General features: G+C 38.6%; 1 protein-coding gene across 2 annotated transcripts in view; it reads right to left on the bottom strand.

Moving 5' to 3' along the window:
• TSPAN9 (tetraspanin 9) overlaps positions 1-20,596 on the bottom strand; it is a 119,205-nt gene that overhangs the window by 97,960 nt on the left and 649 nt on the right. Inside the window, exon 2 of one of the 2 annotated variants that reach the window (XM_042867607.1) lies at positions 1,089-1,263. The exons of the other annotated variant lie outside the window; for it this stretch is intronic. The gene's annotated coding sequence lies outside the window, so the exon portion shown is untranslated. The remainder of the gene's footprint in view (positions 1-1,088; positions 1,264-20,596) is intronic. 2 annotated transcript variants of the gene reach the window in all.

Raw genomic sequence — 20,596 nt, 5'->3', positions numbered from 1 at the left:
AGTAGCTTAAAAGAGGTCATCCAGACTGTATTTTCAGGCTGTTCTTCATAGCAGACATAGCTTGTTTTTTGTTGCTGTTTCCTTACGACTTTTTCATAGCTTCATAATGTTTTGTTTTTTTTTTTGTCTAGACTGTCAGATAAAGCAAAGTGCAATATCTTTGCTGGTAAACCTAACCTAACCAGTTTTCAAGAGTGAGGAGGACAGAATTGACCTCTTCTGTGCCTACAGCCTGTTAGTGCTTTCCTGAACTTTTCCTCCTCTACAGTTCTCACAAATAACGTGCCTAAGAGAAAACAGTCTGGATTCCTTCAGCACAAATCTGTGACCCTGCAGAGGTCCTATAGATGCAATGAAGGAAGCTGATTTACAGAAACAATGCAGAAAACCAGTCTTGGGTTCTAAGTTGAAGGTGTGGGTGAGTACTTGCACCAAAGCACTAACTATCAGGCACACCACACGTGATACTATGCATACATGCAAGGCCTAATGCCTCAGTATTTCAGAGTGCCACTGCATCAGGATTTTTTTGATGACTTTTTCCCCCTCCAAGAAAGAAGACATTTACACTGAGTACAAGTAATGACAGCAGGTTTCACAATCTGTCAGTTCAGATCAGACTACTCCCCACAGCTTTATACTGCCAATGTGAAAAGTCAACAGCAACAGAGATCTCACCAAATATCAACAGTTGCAAAGATTTTTTCTATAAAGTGATGGCATGTTAATAAAAAGAGGTAAAAAACAAGACAATTTTTCATTAATACGGTCAGTTTCAATGTGTTATGATATATCATTTGGCAGCATTTCAACTTTTTGTGCAGGGTTTTGTCTTTTTTTCTCTCTTCTAAATATAGTAGCATTATTTTATTTCAAACAACAGTCTTAACATTCAATCATTTTCTTAAACGGCACTGCATTGTCAGCATTCCATAATTATTTTAACGTATGAACGTGGTATTTTATTCTGAAGAATAAAAGCCTTAAATTTATGCAATGTTACAATACCTTTGGCATAAACCATATGCTTCTAGATATTCTGTATGATAATGCAGCTTGTACAAAACCTTATCACTCTCTGTAACTACCTGAAAGGAAGCTGTGGTAAGATCGGCCTCTTCTCTCTGTTAACAGCAATAGGACAAGAGAGAATGGCTTCAAGTTGTGTCAAGTGAGGTTCAGATTGTATATTAAGAATTTCTTCTCAGAAGGTGTGGCAATGGATTGGAACAGCTGCCCAGGAGGGTGGTGGAGTCAGTGTCCCTGTAGGTGAAAAAAGAATAGATGTAGTACTTAGGAAAATGGTTTAGTGGACACTACTGATGGTAGGTGACAGCTCAACTAGATTATCTTAGAGGTTTTTTCCAACCTTAATGATTCTGTCACTTTCTTCATTCACTATACATGTGACTAAGCACTAGCACAGGTTGCGTAGAGAGGCTGTGAAGTCTCCTTCTTGGAGTTGAAGAAAATTTTGAATTCAATCAAGATGACAACTTGCTTATACCCTTAGTTTTTTTTTTCCTACTTAAGCTGAACTTTTTTCTTCCTTCCTCTTCCCCCAAAATACATCAGATTGTAACAGTTGTTGACACCAAGCTTTATGGATGAAAACTTTAGGAATAAAATCTTTGTGAGATCAAGCATCAAACCTTAATGGAACTAATGACACATGAATTAAACAACAAAAAAACCTAGTGCTGCAATAATGCTGTTTTATGAATAAAAACTAGAAATAAAATACATACTGAATGCAAGCAAAAATAAAGTGACACTATGTACTTTTAAAATGAGGTAGGAATTATATACTTCAACAGATGTTCCTTTACCCAAATGGCACTAATCTATCACCATTCCCCAGGCTGGTTATTTTTAAGAGGTATACTAACATTCAAAATAAAGAAGACACGAAAGTTCCTGAGGGTGACAGGAAATCCAGCAGAGAAAGGAATTTTAGACGGTCACTTACAGATATTTTCCTGTGAGAAAAGAATGGTAAGAACGTAGCTTGAACATTAACAAATCCACAAGCCTGGTGCAGCCAGCAGGTTTGGAGTGCAGTGGGGCTGGAAATTCAAACTTTAGCTTGTAATCAGAAAAATCCTGCTTCTCCTACTTCAGAAATTTGAGCCAGCAGCTAGAAGCATGTAATATAATACAGACCTCTCGTAAAAAGGTACCCAGCTAAAGGGATTTTATTCTTATGTGAAGTCTATTACTGTTCAGTGGGAGGGGGGAAGGAAGCCAATGACAATGGCCTTATTATTCTGCAAGGACTTATTTATAAGTGAATGACATGGACAAAATCTGCCTTTCCTTGCTTTTCTTTCCTTCGAGGTGGTGCTGCAGATGGAGTGTGCAATTCTACTGATATCAGTAAGATTAATTATCTCGTAGATAGAAGTCACAAATAGTAAAAGTTAAAATTTAAAGGCCGATAATAACGGTTAGGCTGACATAAGCTTTAGGAAACTAACAATGAACAGGTCTTATCTTTGAGAGTCATGCTGACTTGGGTGGTCATATATTAACTAAAGAAGAATGAAATGAGACAGAGAGGGGCTAACTGACAGAAGAACTGCTTGTCCTTGCAGAACCAACTATAAAAAGCAGCCAACTTGGTCAGAAAATCAAAAAGGGTCATCTGACAGTCAAGAGGAGGAACACAAAGAATGATGAAGAACAGGGGTCTTGGGACCACTGATGACCACCAGAGGGCTGTTTTGCACACACTCAAGTGAAATTAACATACATTCACTGAGTTCTCAGAAAAGTAACAAATAAGTTGTGTTGCATATGTATATTCTAAATGTATAAACAATGTAGCCAACTTCAGGCTGGTGCACTTGGCTTGGTCCAGGATATCCATCCCCAGTGTTATGAATAAAGAATGCCTGCTTTCTAGCACTACATGGGAGTTGTTATTTCCCAACTTTGGATGACACTACCATTAGTATTTTAACAGAGTAGAAGCCAACAACATGGAAAATAAGTAAGAACACAGAATTCTAAAGAATTCAAAACACTTATTCAAATTGTTTATGAAGCAATTGTTTAGAATGCTTTCGCAACAGTCTAAACGTTTAAATTATAACTAGCTACTAATGCCATATACGAAGGCACAGATTCTGCAGATAAATCATTTCATATCCTGCAAATAACTAAGAATTCAATTGCTCAGTTTAAGAATGAGAAATACATTAAAGTCTAGTGCACCTACTACCATGGTGCATAGTAAAGACATTATTTTCTTTTATTCTCTTAAGATGCCTACTGGGAACATCATAATGTATAGCTGATTTTCTGGAGTACCACTGGTTCTTCAAAGAACACTGCCAGACACAGCACATTATAAGCTGCTATGAACTTCTGTCAATGACTTGCACATGTTTAAGTCAAAAAAAGGTTTTATTATTTATAAATGATTAAGCTGAAGGAACATATTTGTAAATTATTAGGCAGTATTTATTTGGCAGGAGAAAGTAGACAGGATTTGATAAAACCTGTAGAAAGATAAGTCTATACAAAAACCGTCATTCACAGAACAAACCACATAAGTGTTCCACAACCCCAGAACAAGCTGTCAGTCTGTTTCCAACACTTTTTTTCAGACCAGTGCTTGCAGAGTTTAAAAACATTGCTTAAAGTACATTTAAGTAATCACAACCACTAGGTTAAAAAATATAAATAAACAAAAAATAAAAATGCAATTTCAGCACTGCTTGATGAGAATATTAACCATACCAGATAAAGTTTTCAACTACTGGTATTCAACATGAAGTGGAGAGAAGCTGAGCATTCTGTCCTGAGTGGAACACATAAAATCATGAGGCCAAAAGTCACAGCCAGCTTAAGAAAGCAAATCCCTTCTGATTAGTAAAAATAAGAAACAGAAAGATCCATCCAAGACTATCACAATACCATTGCATTCCTCTTAACTCAAAATGTGCTGATTCACAGTCTAAGAGACATGATCTGCAATCCTCAAAGCTTCTTAAAATCTCATTAAGATTTCAACCAAGGGTGTCTTCAACTTAGAAAATCAAAGATGAGCACCAAAGGTATTCATTTCTGCCTTCATATCAGCAAACATTCTTCAGTACAGAGCAGCCTAACTGAAGTACTAAAACACAGGGTATTTTAGTCTTCATCACTGGGGAATTTCAAGAGCCTCAAAGTGGAGAAACATTCTCAGGTTTTGTGTAATGGAGCCATACATTCATCACTTTCTGCCTAGGTCACACAGCAAGACCCTGCTTTCACTCTGACCGACCAAAGTAAGTGAGAACTTAGTGAAACTGCATTTGCAACTACCACCACTTCATCTTTTTCAGCATGCCACACTCAGGATTACTACTAGATATGAGATGTCAGTATGCACCAGCTCTGCTAGCAAACAACTCACTCTGAGGGGACCTTCCTTAAAGACAATATATCTATGGATTTTACAACCAATGACCACTAGCTGTTACCACTAAAATAACTAAACCTATAGAATGGGTAACACCACACTGCATTCACTTCATTAAAATCTCTTCAGAAAAATGGACAATAGTTGTGCTTCTTGCAGAGCATCTCTGTAGAAACCCCAAAGGTTCAAATCTCTCTACATACAATCTTCTATTAACTTTTAATCTACGTCTTCATAAGTATATGGGTAGACAATGGATGTTTGTCTCCTTGCATGTTCAAAACAAAAAGCAGAAGTACCTCAGCTACTTTTTCAAAGTAAAAGAGGGGAGATTTAAACTGGATATAAGGAAAATGTTTTTTTTTACAATAAAGGTAATGAAGCTCTGGAACAGGTTGCCCAGAGATGTTGGTGGATGCCCCATGCCTACTCAGGGTGAGGCTGGACCAGGCTCTGAGGAATATTATCTAGCTATGGATGTCCCTGTTCATTGCACTAGATCACCTTTAAAGGTCCACTACAACTCAAGTAATTCTATGATAGACAAAATTATGGTATCCTAAAGAGAAGAGCAGTAGCAAGATACAATGTAGATTATTTTAGTGACGCTGAGGAGTTTTTGAGTAACTGCTGTATTCTGCTCATAGCAGAGAAGCAGCAATCATTCAGAGATTAAGTCCTCATAGATAAAACTGAACAGTCATTTGCAGAGAAATTTCTTTTCTGCTTATTCTAAACAGGATCTTTTTTTTCAAAACAATGCTCTAGTCACATCATCTCAAACATTCACCACCCATCCCTTGGCTGGTTTTGTGTTCACTGTCAGCATGATATACTACCACAGCAGATAAATACCAATGTCAAGCATTACACTCCGGCAAATCTTCAGCTTTGCAACCCCTGTTCTCAGGAAAGCATCCTAAAACCATGCACTGTACAAAAAACTAAAACTGCAAAAGGACCCACATTCTCTGTTCTCAGCAAAGGATTTGATGAAATAGCTGCATTAGAAGAGAGAAAAATATCCAGAATTCACCAAGAGTTGTGCAAAAACCCTTGCCACTTCCTGACAGAGAGGAACAGAAATTCCAGTGAGCAGTATTTTACTTTAAACTGTCTTTGATGGCATAAAGTAAGGCCATGCTTGCACAACGGAATTAACAACATGCATCCATTGCTCAAATGAGTCAACAAACAATGACAGGTAACATTTACACATCTGCAATGGTCACGCATATGAAAAGTGCAGCTCTGCATCAGAGATAACATGTTGTCCATGACTTTTTATTAATCCACACTCACACCATTTCTTTTGGTACACAGATACATGCATATAGGGTACACATCAACATGCCTCCTGTTCATCATGACTGAAAAGCCTATTCTGTGTCCCAGCAGTTTATAAATTAAATATACAGGCGCTGTCCTAGGGTTTGTGATTTATGTTGCAGATACTCTCTCTGCACAAGTATAATACATTAATCAAAAAAGTAAGACCAGCGTTAAGGAGATCCAAAGGGAAGAATATATGAATTACATGGCACTGAGACTGCCAAAAGGAATAAATATACTGTCACCTATTGTTAAATTGAATACTGATAAGACAAAATACAGTACAAAGGAGTTCAAAAAGCAGATCATACCAACAATGTTAAAAAACTTTCTCACAAGTATGCATTTCTCACTATTCAATGCTTCTCAATGTTAAGTGTGCCTCTTACCAAGGAATACAGCTTTTCAACACTGTAATAAATATTTTAGATACAGATTGCCAAGCAATAGTACTTATGCATGGCACACAGCTGACATTCCCCTTGAAACTGAAGAGTCTGTGATGTTAATAGGAAATTGAGACAATGATGAAATTCCAACAGCTGCAGCAGACTAGAGGGTGGGGGGAAAAAAAAAAAAAAAAAAAAAAAAAAAAAAAAAAAAAAAAAGAAAGAAAGGGAAAAAGGAACAGAGAGTGGGGATACTAGAGGTCTAGAGCAAAGCTAGCAGCTGGATCAGCACAAGACAAGAGATATCTTTGAAGATCCCAAACCATTTTTATCCCTACTATATATTTCCAGTTATATGAAAGAAAGTAGGTCTGCGTAAATTACCTAGAATTGTTCTTATCAATTCAGTCAGGTTATCATTCATCACAGGACAAATCTTCTTTGTCTAAACACTTAAACTCACTACAGAAAACTATTTTACATTACAAAAAATAAGCAAAATGACTAGAAATACCATCACACATCAATCACTAATCCCATCCTATACAAAGAAGTTTTGTAGCAATCCAATACTTGAGAACTCTTGAATAAGAGTCATAAAAAGAGAAATAAGGAGAAAAAGGAATTATTTCAATTTTTGTAGAGAATTAATTGGTACCCAAAGGCTGGAGTCTATTTACTGACTTTTACTGCAGATGGTGACTGGTCATTTGGTAAAAAGCTCTTCACACTCATGAAGAAGCAGAGGTAAGGAAACCTCAGTAAGACCTTTTTTCAGTTACTTCCAGTGATACAAGTTTGTCCTGGCTTTATGATTTTTGTTATCAGTATTCCACACCATTACATCACACAGAGTACTGGGATTTAAAAAGTTAATGCTCCAGCTCCATGGACCACCGGTAGATCCACATATACCTCTCTCATAAGAGAACTACATACCGCAGAAGTCTGTTCACTGTTCTGTTTCCATTTTCCATTCAGAGGGAAAGATAAAAACTGCAGGTCATGAGACATCCCTTTTTCCCCTTTCTGCTCATCTCTGTAGCGTGTGTGCTCCCTAGCCATTTTGTCTTCAGTATTAGAATAAGACTCTCGGTTTTTGCACACTCTCTCATTCATTTGATTTATTGGCTTCAATTAGTTATATTGTATTATATTTTGTTATTTTGCATTCCAGTATCTTATTCAGTAAATTAGCTTTCTTCCCAAGATTGTTGCCACTGTTTTGGTTTTAGACCCATCTCCTTATCCTTTCCCTTTTTCCCCCTTTCCTTTGGTATGGGCCCATGGGTCCCCCAACCCCATTAGTCACAGAATCAGGCTGGTTGTAATGATATTATTAAATTTGCCATTGTCTGTTGATGAGTGACTCTATAGCTTGAAAACAGGAAGTAGATAAGGATGATACACTGAACAGTCTTTATTGAGCAGATAAGGGAGTTCCCTCAAGTCTTCATATTAAGCAGATAAGGGAAAGTTCTGCCAGTTGTGAAAGCAAGTACTGTGCGATCAAGGCAAAGAGGCGGAATCTAATGTTAATTGTTTTGGGGAAAGTACTGAATATGTATGGACTGTATGGGAAAACCCCTCTATATGCAACACGTGTAACGTTAACGTGTATAAGCTGAAGATCGTTTGTGCAAAGATGTGCAATTTGATTTGGAAGGATCCCCTCGTGCTTCTGGCACCAAGAATGTCTGCTTTCTAACACCCCTAACTGAGTCTTAGTTTTCTGATCAACGAATTCAAGGAAATACCAGGACCGTGGAAGGAAATCAGTCAACCTCTCAAAGGCTTTTATCTACATACACAGTGCATGCATGCACTGAGGCACAAAGGCAAGGAAGATCCCAACAGTATTCAGGAAACAGTCACCCCAGGATGCCTCAACCAGCTCTATGGCCCAAGTGTGACACTCATCAGACAAGGCAAGTGGGAAAGCTCTCAGAGTCACCTTACCAAATATGGCAGGGGCCTACTGCCTAGGAGTATGGGACATGTTATGAAATGCAGAGGAAGACCATACAAAAAGCATCAGAAAGAAATCCAAATACATGCACTGCACAGCATGCACTGAATATTAGGAGTTCATGAAAATCCTGTAGCTCTGACAGGGACATCACAAAATCAAAGACAAATGACAAGTTTCTCTTTTTGCCCTGTCCTGTCAAAACAGAAGCCGTAAAATAGCTCTTACCTCAAAAAGGAGACAACTCTAATGCTCACATCATTTGCAAATTCCAAGTTGTTTCTAGTATACCAGTTTGACACTGGATTTAAATACAGAGGAAGCTACCATCAAAGTGAGGGGCAGGAAACTAGGAAGAGTTGAAAGACAGAAGAGTCAATACATGGTTACTACCATAAAATTAAGTGTGCTAAAACAAGCATGCTAGTGCCAAGGAATGACCACAGTTCTTTAGATGCACCAGTACAAACATGCAGCATTACTACCACCTGGCAATTTTACAGCTGTACTGTAATTTTTGGAATTACAGATATTTTGTTAAATTATACTAGCAAGGTTGTAGAGTTTCTATGGAATCATGAAAAATAAGCCTGAAGAATGTTTAACAGCTTTACAACAAAATGAGTGGCAGAGAGGAACTAAGCTTTAATGAATCCCTTTCCCTCGTATTTTCTGTCTCCAGTTCCCTTACTTTATACTACCACGAATCTTCCTTACATCACATTGCTGGTGCAGCTGAGTTTCTGATGTATAGGAATGAGCAAACTAAGTAAACAAGATATACAATAGAAACAAACACCTTTAAAAGCATCCTTCACATGGTTTTCCCCCATATCTTATTGACACGTTATGTTTATTATATGAGCTCTACACTGCACAAAAAAGAGCAAAGAAAGTAAGCTTACCAAAGGTGATTTTTAAACACATTACTGGTAATTATTTTGTGATTTTACACTAACTGTCTATTTAATTAATTCTCCCCTGCGTGCCTGTAGGTAAAGAAAAAAATGCAGCTACTGAAATATCAATGTAAACACACCACCCCAGCAGTGATACTTGTTCTTTGTTCTGAAAGGGCCATTATTTGAGGAATTATGTTTGATGTTTTTCTGTTTTAATCATCACTTCTTTGTAATCATATTTTCAGACTATGTTCTCTCATCTTATGTTTTTTACGCTACATGGACAGACACAATATCCCTTTGTGTTGCTCTACATCTTGGATACTTGCATGCTCCTGATCAAACAGTAAGTTGTAGGGAAAGAGAGCTGATCTTAACTCACTAGAATGAGTTCAACATAACACGAAGATGTACAGTATGATTTTCCAACCATCAACCCCCCCACCCCCAACCTCAGTCTATGGATATCAAAAATAATGCTCTAAATGAGACACTTGCTCATAAAAAACAGTTTTATTCGGTGCCTTTTCATTTTTCCTTATTTTGTGGGACAGCTTTTGTTCTCCTTAATGAAGACTATCCACTAACGTGTTATTAGATAACAGGAAATAAAACCAAGATGCACTGTGGGAATGGTATGTCTATGCTGGATGTTAAAGGTGAATTCACTTGACCAGACAGACACACAGAAATTATTACCAATTTAAGCAATGCAGATGCAGCAGCTGCTGCACTTGACAGCAATTAGAATGGGCTGAGGACCACAGGAAGGAAAATGATAGAGCAGAGAAAAAACACAGGGCAAACTGAAACTTACAAATCCGCAGCTTCCAAAATTACAAATTACAAATTTTGGAAGAGGGGAAAATAAAGAGGAAGTCTTAGAAGAATTCTCACAAGCCAGCATCTTACTGGTATGAACAAAAGCTGTTAAACGCAATGATGTAATTACATGAAACAAAGGCATAAAATGTCGAACTTAATACTTTTTACTCTTTTGTATTTATTGTCCTTTTTCTGTATACTTGCCACACCAAGTTATAATAGAAAATATCATCCACATAAATTGGCTGTATAAGAGTAAATTTCATTTTGTCAAGTTCAATTTATCTTACAACAAGTTGATGGGAATATTGAAGTAGAGACAGATAAAACTACTGGACCAATACTAAGAAGTGGCTTAAAGCACCCAGAACAGAACTTCCCATTTCCCTAAAAATATCCATTTGCACTGGGTCACTGATGCCTTATATTGCCAAGAGACTCCTCCTCAGCCCAGACTCCTTGACAAAACCTTCAAAAACTGCTGATTATTCTGTCTATTCCTTCACTCGAAGCTCCTGGAGTCTTCTGATGTAGGAGGTGCTTTCAAGACACCCAACTGAAAGTGAATTGAACACCATTTGAAAGATGATCAGAAATACACTCTAGCACATGTGTATGAATCAGAATCAAAAAATGAATCCCACTCCTGTTCAGCAGCAGGATAGAAATGCACAGCTGTTACTACATCTCACTTCAGGGAGACATCAGAAACTTGACCCTCATAATCACCACAGGCACACTCTGAAATCCTTGCTGGCAATCAGCCAGGTCCTAGGTGGTCAGGACCACTGTGCACAGAATGCATCTGAAGGCATACTCACTTCTGGCATTCCTGAGAATTGGATTAAATAAGAAGACTACCGCAACACTTCATCTCAGCCCCTCTGTCTTCCTACCTCAAATGGTATTACTGATGTAGTGATAAAACAGTAAATGATACTACTCTGTAGTAAGACAGAGATAAAGCCACCTGATAAAACACATTCCAGTGTACACTGCTTCACTGATACCAGTAACATGGAATTGTTGAACATATGATGATGCAGACAAAAAAAAAGTAGTACTCTACGTTTAGTAAAAAGAATCATCCAGATATCTGCTGGGTAAGCAACATGGCCAGGGATGCATAGTCCAAATGGTTCCCACAATGCGTTGAAGATAATTTTCTCAAGCATGTGGTGGAGGAGCCAACAAGGCAGGGGTTGCTTCTGGGCCTTGTTCTTACAAACAAGGATGAAGTTGTTAGGGACATGAAGGTTGGGGGCAGCTTGGGATGTAGAAATCATAAAATGGTGAAGTTCAAGACCTTGAATGGAAAAAGTAAGGCAAAAAAAAACAGGATTGCTACCCCAGACTTTCGGAGAGCCAACTTCAACTTCTGCTGGGACCTACTCGGATATACCACACGGGCTAGAGTGCTAAAAGATAAGGGGACCCATGAGAGCAAGGCAACATTTAAACTGCACTTCCAAGCTCATGATCAGTGCATCCCTAAGAGTAGGATATCAGGGAAGGGAGGCAGGAGACCTGCATGGATGAGCAAGGAGCTCATGGATAAGATCAAAGGGAAAAAAGTCTATGAAATGTGGAAAAAGGGCCTGTCCCCCTGGGAGGAGTATAGGAGTGTTGTCAGGGCCTGCAGGGTAGCAACGGGAAAGGCTAAAGCTCACCTGGTGCTGAAGCTAGTAAAGAAAATCAAGGATAATAAGAAGGGGTTTTTTTTAAGTATGTTAACAGTAGGAGGAAGAGTAGAGACAATGTGGGTGCTCTGCTGAACAACAGGGATGTCCTGGTAACAGGGGATGCTAAGAAGGTGGAGATGCTGAGCACCTTCTTTGCTTCAGTCTTCACTTAAAAGACTCTGCCTTGGGACTCCTGGATGGAAGAGAGAAAGCCTCAGAAATAGAGAGCTTCCCTCTAGGTGAGGAGTGGGTGGTCCAGGAGTGTCTACATGGGATCAACATGAACAAATACATGGGCCCTGATGCAATGCATTCATGTGGGCTGAGGGAACTAGCAGATATGATTGCCAAACTGCTCTCTATCATCTTTGACAGGGCTTGGAGAACAGGTTAGTTGCCAGAAGACAGGAGGATAGTCAATGTCATTCTGGTCTTCAAGAAGGAAGATTCAAGAAACTATAGACCAGTTAGTCTCACCTCTGCACCTGGAAAGGTGGTGGAACAGCTTGTTCTAGATGCCATCTTTTAAGCAATTAGAAGAGAACAACGTCATCAGGAATAGTCAGCATGGATTAACCAAGGGAAAATCATGCTCAACCAACCTTGCCAAGCATTCTATGGTGGCATCATCAGCTGGGTAGATAGGCAGAGAGCAGTGGATGTCATCTACCCTGACTTCAGCAAGGCTTTTGACAATGTCTCCCACGACATCCTGATAAAAAAGCTGAGAAGATGTCAGATAGATGAATGGACAGTGAGGTGGGTTGAGAACTGGCTGACTGGCAGAGCTCAGAGGGTGGTGATTGACAGTGCAGAATCTGGTTGAAGACCTGCAACTAGGAGTGTTCCCCAGAGGTCACTGCTGGGTCTGGTCTTGTTCATTATCTCCATCAATGACCTTGATGAGGGGATAGCATCCACCCTCAGCAGGTACACCAGGGATACAGAGCTGGGAGAAGTGGCTGACACACTTGAAGGCTCTGCTGCCATTCAGCAAGACCTGGACAGATTGGAGAGGATAGCAAGAAACCAGATGAGGTTTAACAAAAGCAAGTGTAGAATCTTACACCTGAAAAGGTATAACTGCAAGTAGCAGTACAGTAAACATTTTTTTTTTTTTCCCACACATTTTTTTGTAAATGAGCAAAGTCTACCCTGCTTATTTTAAACACAGGATCAAGATGCTGCGCGAGTTGCAGAACGAAAGGAACTTAACCAAGCCACATTATGTAATACTGTCTGAACAGATACATTCTCTATTACCACCTCAAGGATCTCAACTTAGAACTATATTCTACATAGCAACATACCAACAGTCTTCAAGCTACAGCCTTTGTGAACAATACCTTTTAAGACTACTTACAGAAACAAGCAAATGAAAGAAGCTTAAAGAAAGACTAGAGCTCTAAGGACTGCAAAAGAATTGAATGGGCAAGTACAACACCATCCACAAAGCATTACGTTAGCCAGTACTGCCACCAAAAGGACAACAAAGTCTTGACGTTATTTCTCTACACTTCAATTTAAACAGTATACCAGCGCTGGCAACCCCAGTCTCACCCTTAACTTCAAGGAGACTGGAAAATTATACTGTCATTACATTAACAAAGTTCTACTTGTTGCTGTTTTATCTCTCTATTTGAAAAAATGATTTAAATTGCAACTCTAACAGGCAACTTCCTATTATTATACATCTGCGAAGATATAAAATATATGAATACAATGTAATGTATTCCTCTATGGCTACTACTGCATTTACAGGATTGTGATTTACTATTTTTCCCAAAGCTTAGAAATATCAGCAACAGTTCTCTGGTTCATCTTTAGGTTCATCTGGTTCTTCATGGGATGACCTTACTTACTAATTATTCTATAGTATTAAAAACAACTAGCATTAATACTGCATAGGCGTAAGTAAGGCAGTAACTACTGCACTACCATATTCTGCAAAGGTTTCTTCTTCAAGAAATTATCGTAGTAAATTATTCAAAATAAAAACTCAGTAACTAATTTCAAACGTGAACTTCAAATATTCAAGAGAGCAAATTTCACTCACTTCACAGAAAACCATCTACATCTTCTGCTTTGCCATCATTTAATGGTCTTGTTTTCTTCCTTCCAACTACACAGAGCACTGCGTAGTAGAATACTGAGCCAGAGCCTACCATTTTTACCAAAACCAGCGCATTCGCTAATTTTCTTCATCTAGTTATTTTAGAGGTCTGTGCATATTTCCATGTAATACCAGAAACAGCTATAATACTGCTGCCCATCTGGATCACCTACTAAGTAGTACTATGTCTCTAATATCTATCATAAACATATAAATGGATGTTCATGATACAAAACCTGAAGAGCAACCTAGAACTGGAATTAATAATATAAACTGCACAATAATTGTATTCTGGTAGACAAAACACTTAAATTTATAATAAATGATCAATAAGATAGAATTGATAAGTGGTCTTTACAACAGAGAAGATACTGAAAAGCAAAACAAAACTTTTCTCTCAAGCTAAGACTAATACCCAAAAAGTATAAAATACAAAAAAGGTGGGACAAAGATTCCCATTATAGGAGAATTTCCATATGGTTTAGAAACAGAATTTGCTGAACTTTTCCAAAACATACTGAAGATAACTCTGCCACCTTAGAGAAAGTAAGCATTCTTAACTAGTATTACAACTGAATACGCAAATCAATTGACTGAAGATTGCTAGAGTTGCTTTTGTAGCAATTATCAAGATTGGAAATTTCCAAAATACTGGTTACATAGAGCCAGTAAAATATTTTTTTTTAATTAAAACCTGATTGATAAACTTGTCCTGAGGTTTCTTCATCCCACCAACTAGTCCTGATGCTTGTATTTGCTCTCTAATCCAAGCAAACTTGTATTCTGCAACACTAAGTTGCTTTAATCTGCTTAGCACTTTGCATACACTTATACCTGAAACAGAAAAGCCTGCAAGCTTTTACAGCCTTCCTATCTCATTTGGACAAGTCAATACAGCTTAAATTCCAGGTAACAAAACACTTCTTTTGCAACTTGTGTTATGATGCAAAGTAAAAGCTAATTCCCAGGAAATTCTAAGTTTGTCTTTGGAATAAATTCTAAAGGAAGTTCAGAAATTCTGTCTTGCACTTGATTCTACCATAACTAAAAGAAGAGATAACCTCAATCTCAGAACGTCTCCTTTTTTAGAGCACAAGAATTAGAAAAGCCACTGAGGAAATAAAAGAAATGGAACACATCAATGGACTGCCACAGACAGAAAGAATACACTCCACTCTTAAGAAAGAAGCAGTAACATATTTATTGATATAACGCAGTGATTTAATGAAGCTTAGTTGTAAATAAGACAGTGACTGAACAAGATTGAAGATGGCAAAGTACATTTGATTATTTACTGCACATTAGACATGGTTAAACACATTTATCCAGGAGATCCTACCATTGAGTCACACGGTGGTTCAGAGTAGAACCCCTTGCTTTCTAAACTTCTTGAATCACAGAGGTAAGCTGCTCAGGCACAGCCAAATCCAGTCCAACTCCCAAACTTAATGGCTTATTGTCTGAGGGATTATACGTGCACAATCAAAGATACAGTATTAGCAAAGCTTAAGAATCTTAAAGGTATTAGTCACTTACCAAGTACTTAAATTTGCAAGGCAGCTTGATGTTAAAGCATAAGGGATCTCTGCACCTCTCAAGAGGTTTTCCTTCTCAAGAGGGGATACAGCCAACTTTTGTGCAAGAAAACTCAAGGAGCTCTCAGCTGCTCACTATTTATGGGGAAAGATGGTTGACTCAGTCATATTGTTTAGTCTGGCCAAAAGAGGAAGCACACCACCACAGGGCCTCATCCTAGGAAGTACAAAGACTCAAATTTAAATAGCAAATTTTGAATTTTCTTATATTTTGGGAAGCTTATAAAAGGAATGGCTGCAGGTTTAACATTTGTCATGTAGATATCTATATGAGTGCTCAAACTAAAGGGCACACTAAAAAGTCACTAATTGCAGGCCTTTAAAACACTAAATACATAGATCTAGAATCTCTAATAAAGAAATACAAATAATAGAACTTTCCCCATCAGCTTTCCCTAGCTCTCTACCTACACCAAATAGAACATCAAGATTTGCACAAAGCTGTTTTCCTTTATCATATAGTTATGAGGTTTACCTTCTGTCTGTAATTCTTAAATTCTTAGAATTCACCTAGCTGGATAAGGGATGTCAAGCACAAGAATAATGATGTTCTTCTCCTTGTAAGGTTGGGGTCATAGAGGGTTTAAATCTTTACATATCAGAATGTGTTTAAAAAGTGTTTAGATGTTGTACTGGTGGACATAGTTTAGTAGGAAATATTGTTGATGGGGGACAGTTGGAAAGGATGTTCTTAGAGGTCTTTTTCAAGCTTGTTGTTTCCATGCCACAGTTCTGTACAAGTGACCGTGAAAGAATGAAATGCCAGAAGGCAGGTGATAGGTAAGAACAAGGACAACACAAGGCATGCTTAAGGTTCAGTTTACGTACACTCCAGGTAAATCATCTACAAATCACTGAAAAGCAAAATAAAATGTATCTACAGAGAATCAGCTACTCTTCTACATGCTCTTCATTTTTGACAATGACCCCATAATTAGAAAAAAAAATCCCACAGAGTTACATACGGAATTTCTTTGTCAACCAAAGTCCAAATCACCTTGCTACCAAGAACATGCATTTTTGTTCAAATACACATTTTGTTTTAATAAATCAACAGAAGGTATTACTTGAGATTTTAGGAACTGCTATATTGCCAGTCATAATGCTGTAATGTGATGGAAAGAACAGTAATAACTGCAGAGTGGCACAATCTTAGGCTACAGTAAATGAGAATAAGGCCAGATGCAGCAAAGGACACATAACACATAAACAAAGGAGAAAAAAATACTGCCTACCTTTGCATGACTTCTGGCATGCAGGGATCTTTAGAAAGATGCCCTCACCTCTGCTGCCAGCCCTTAAATGAGCTCTGGAAAGGGGTAGATACTGGTTCCAGCTTTTTCAGTCACTCAGGTGCACTGCAACTCCCCAGGGTTGGCTCTGCATTCCCACCAGGCACTCAATCACTGTTTCAGGCTGTGACTTAGCATTTCTGCTATGTCAATTTTCATGACTGCATTCAAAGACGAAAAGCTATCTCTTAAAAGCTCCGTTCATGCAGCCCTACAATTGCATGAGTTCAAATATGTTTTTTCAAATGTATTTCTACTTCAGATCATTGTTTTGATGTATTCTCTGTGAGCTTAAATACCAAAGAAAACAGATAACCTCAATTAATCCCACCAAGGAAGCAAAAGTATTCTTTAATTTTAAACTGTTCCATCACATCAGAGAAAGATGATTTATACTCTTAAAAATAAGCAGCACAGGGTATTTAAAAATACCTTTCCTATCTCTAAAGCAGAGATATGATTTCTGGTACACTTCTCCTGATGCAGATTTTTACAAGCACAGCATGCAGGCTTTTGTTCACTGCTGCCAAAAATGCATAGCTAGTGGTGGTAACTATGTTGAAAAATAGCATTTTGTAGCTGGGAATTTGCTCTCTGAATGTGTTACTGTGCTCTTTGTATCAGTTGCAGTTTCCATGGAAATAAATAAGAGGCATTACTTTTGGAGTGACCTATGTATCATAACATTATAGAATTGTTTGAGTCAGAAAGGACCTTTAAAGGTAATCTAGTCCAACTCCCCAGAAATAGACAAGGACATCTATAGCTACCTCACATTTCTCAGGGTCCTGCCCAGCCTGACCTTTAGTGTCCCATGAGACAGAGCACCACCACCTCCCTGGGCAACCTGTTACAGTGTTTCACTTCTTATCATTAAAAAGCTTATTCTTACTTAAGTAGATGGAGAACTAAGCAAAAATACATTCAAACACTCAAACTAAAGACAACAACTGAGAATGGGGCTGCCTCTGCATTCCTGGGAAACTGCATCTGATTAGGCCAGCTACAGTACTTGTAATACATCCAAATTTACAGAAAGATGCCAAGGTACAGTGCTGTGGGGTCAAAGGTGACTGAACAACTTCAGTAAAAGAAAAAAAGTCATCGCTGGATTTACAGTTTACATCTATTGTAAAATTTCCTAGCTATAGCCGCCTTATCCCCAACACTACCTTACTAATTCGAGCCAATAATTCATTCAGCTTACTTCTAGCTAAAAAATAAAGATGCGTAAATGTAGCAGATTTTTATTTTTGTAGCCCCAGTGACAGACTAGTAACAGGTTACTTAGATTTGATGGAATGCCCAGCAACCTTAGCTGTATCATAGCTTAATTCTAAAGTAGGTGGCGAATTCCACAGAAAAGAGGGTGAAACACTAATCAACATTTGTTTCACTTGTAGAAGTTAAGTGATATTTTCTTATTTTCTTTTCTCTCTTTATCCTTTCTTCTTCTTTGCCCTTCCTCTCCCACGGCCACTTAGGGAGGCTCACAGAACCCGCATGTAGAGACAAAAAACTAAACCTAAGCACCATTCTGTTCTAACACTTTCTACTGCAATTAATGTGTTAATCTAGTTTTAAAAAATTTTAAGTTTTCCAAAACACTTGTTCAACTTCCCAGGACGGTTATACTTAATATAGTATGTCTGTACTATCGGTCTTCTTAGATGCTGACCACACCATCAGCTAGATGTCAGGACAAGATATTAGCTCCATCTTCAGTTCAAAGAATTATACTAGAATAATTGGGTGCTTAAGCAAAACTAAAATAAGAATGTGCCAGGAATTATGTCAGCTAGAGGCTACAGCCCATCAAACTATTTTTATTTTGCACCTCATAGAATCATAGAATCCTCAGAGTTGGAAGGGACCTTTAAAGGTTATCTAGTCCAACTCCCTTGCAATGAACAGGGACATGCACAGCTCAGTCAGGTTGCCCAGGGCCTGGTCCAGCCTTGCCTTGAGAGTTTCCATGGATATGACATCAGCCACATCTCTGGGAAACCTGATCAAGTGCATCTCTACTCTCATTGTTAAAGACTTTTTCCTTATATCTGACCTATATTTACCCTCTTTGTGCTTGAAACCATTTTCCCTTGTTCTATCACCACAAACCCTTCTAAAGAGTCTGGCCCCTTTCCTGTAGCTTCCCTTTAGTTACTGAAAGGCCACTATCGGATCAACTCAGAGCCTTCTCTTCTCCAGGCTGAAGAGCCTCACCTTTCTCAGCCTGTGTTCATAGGAGAGGTAATTACACTTCATTGCTTCCCATGGCTTCCTCCAGTCACATCTTGACTCAATCCATGAATTTGAGACTGCTGCTACACTGTATGACATCATCCAGTCTCTACAGCTTGCAGTGGATGCTGATGATCATTAGGTGGCATGGTACCATACAATAAACACATCAGATTTCTTTTTAAAGGATCTGACCTGCTAGGTTGTTGTGGTTTAACCAAACAAGCAGCTAAGCACCACACAGTCATCCGCTCACTCCCTCCCTTCCCAGGGATGTGTATGGATTGTCTGACCGCCTGAACGTAACCTTCAGTCCTACATGCCTGAACTAAAATGATTCTCAGTGTCACAAGCACGGCTGCAGCCACAGTAACCATACTGAATCTAAAAACCTAAATGGAGAATAAAGTATACAGTGCACAGAAATCACACTGAAACAATGAAGGAACTTATGTGGCCAATATGGTGTTTTCATAAGAGTAACAAGATACTGGCAATAAGTCGTAGATTGGTTGCCCCCTTTGCATTACACCATACATTTTTGTGTTGGCCATGCGTAGAGTGCATGACCCAGCTCAGGGTATAAAGAATTCCAAGGAGAATAGGAGAGTAATGTAACTTAGGCAGAGGACACCACTGCCTGCAAGGTCCTGAGCCTACCAATTCCACACCTTATTCAATCCAAGATGTGCTGGCTAATCATACTTCTGGGATCTCTTGGTGGATCAGTCAGTGTGTATGCAATAAAACTTTTAAATGCTTGCTTTGGATGATTGTGTTTGTGAACATGTGTTTTGTGTCACAAATGATGTGATGTCTCATCCCCAATTCCAAGCACCCTGACACAATGGGATGGAGGAGAGAATCAGGAGAAAAACTAGAGCTCATGGGTTGAAAAAAAAATCAAGACAGAGAAAAGGAAAAAAAGAATTGACAAATACATATATAGATACCGTGTCGAGGACATAAAAGTCCCTGACTAAAGAATGACCCTGGGATAGAACAAAGTATGCTAACAGTTTTAAGGGAACTGATATTTGTGGCTGTAGCTGCAAATATCTTGTATTGCAGAGAGAACTGATCCTAATAGTTTATCTTGTTCTCGCAAAGACTCGTTTTGCATTCCTCTTTGCGTTCCTCTTGGGCTCTGCATCACACACTGGCCACACAGGCACTGCATACAAGTGGAAAAAAACCCTGCTGACCCTGGGGAGAATCACAGCAGGAGAAAGGCTGTGGTGGACAAGAGAAAAAATGCACATTGAAGCAGGGGACACCCTGCTGGCACTACCTATTGAATCCACCACAGGAATGTTCCTTCTCTCTCCATTTCAGCTGTTTGCCATCTCTCAAGGGGCAGTAAGTAACAATGCACTTGCTTGGGGAGATTCTGCTTCCTGCTTACGGGAATTATCTAAAAATGAATGCCTATGTGCCACTACCCAGCAATATCTAGAAATATCAATGTATGATCAACACTGTTTTTCTCCAAAAACAAAAACACAGTATCATCCCAGACAAAATTAAAAACCGGGGAAAACATAACTTTGAAGCATAGAATAAGAAAAGACCAACTCAAGTCTTATTATTACTATCAATTATTATTTAGGAATTTCCTATCCTCTGTATTGACTGTTCTACAACAGTGGGCAGACTAATACCTGGGGGCCTGCAGCATGTTTTCCTTCATCTTCCTGACACTCCCATAGTGCAATCCCGCTGCACTAAGCCTGTTTTTGCTGACAAAGAAACATGGATCCAGTGTGATTGAGCAGCCTTCCCTTCACATGACTCCACATACAATGTCAGAAGTTCACTGGTTCCCTGAGAAGTAAATGTACAGGC

Source organism: Lagopus leucura, unplaced genomic scaffold (assembly GCF_019238085.1).
Source record: "Lagopus leucura isolate 7727_CA_CO unplaced genomic scaffold, USGS_WTPT01 Super-Scaffold_100001, whole genome shotgun sequence".
Lineage (NCBI taxonomy): Eukaryota > Metazoa > Chordata > Aves > Galliformes > Phasianidae > Lagopus > Lagopus leucura.
Note: the sequence above shows the minus strand (reverse complement) of the source record. Positions and strands in the feature narration are given on the sequence as shown.